General features: G+C 40.9%; 1 protein-coding gene across 1 annotated transcript in view; it reads left to right on the top strand.

Moving 5' to 3' along the window:
• Positions 1–956, top strand: part of LOC140326720 (keratin, type II cytoskeletal 8-like) — a 10,536-nt gene that overhangs the window by 610 nt on the left and 8,970 nt on the right. The window lies entirely within an intron of this gene.

Genomic DNA, 956 nt, shown 5'->3' with positions numbered 1-956 from the left:
AGCACCCTATACCTGGCACAGGACCCCCTTATTATCAGCACCCTATACCTGGCACAGGACCCCCTTATTATTGGCACCCCATACCTGGCACAGGACCCCCTTTTTATTGGCACCCTATACCTGGCACAGGACCCCCTTTTTATCAGCACCCTATACCTGGCACAGGACCCCCCTACCCTCAGCACCCTATACCTGGCACAGGACCCTCCTATTATCAGCTCCCTATACCTGGCACAGGACCCCCCTACCCTCAGCACCCTATACCTGGCACAGGACCCCCTCTGCTTTGGTACATGTAATTTACCTTGTGTATAGATGCCAGCATTGTGAAATGGTTGATTGCTTCTCTGCTGTACTCTTCTACAATACTTTGATCATTTGTATGAAGTTTTTGCATGCTGTTTAGCAGATTAAAATTCCAGAAAACATTTTGCTTACATTATTTAACTAACAAATTAGTTTGAACATAAACTCACCATTTATACATTTCAATGTATCTACCAGCTACATTTACTTCTGGAAAGAAATGGTTATAGTTACAGAGTCAGTCCCTGGACATTAAGCTAGTTCTCATCTGAAATGTCCATGTGTATTACCCACTTAGTCATTTTATTAGTAAGGGCTGAATAGTCTGTACAGTATTCCAAAGCCAGAAGACTTTAATTGATCCACATTCTTAATGATTCATTGTAACATATGATGAGTGCCACACCCACTATTACACAGTGCCAAATTCCAGTCTTCCTGGTGGCCACTGACCCCTCCATCCCCCAACCACCAGCACCAGACACCATCAATCAGAGACCTGGAGATCCCTCTAATGGAGGGTCATGAAAATCTTTCCAGCAAAGGAAGAGTTACAATGTATGAAAATAAAAGTCATGTCATCTACATTTATCAGATATATATATATATATATATATATATATATATATATATATATATATATATATATA

Source organism: Pyxicephalus adspersus, chromosome 1 (genome assembly GCF_032062135.1).
Source record: "Pyxicephalus adspersus chromosome 1, UCB_Pads_2.0, whole genome shotgun sequence".
NCBI lineage: Eukaryota > Metazoa > Chordata > Amphibia > Anura > Pyxicephalidae > Pyxicephalus > Pyxicephalus adspersus.
This window is presented reverse-complemented; position numbering and strand designations above follow the sequence as displayed.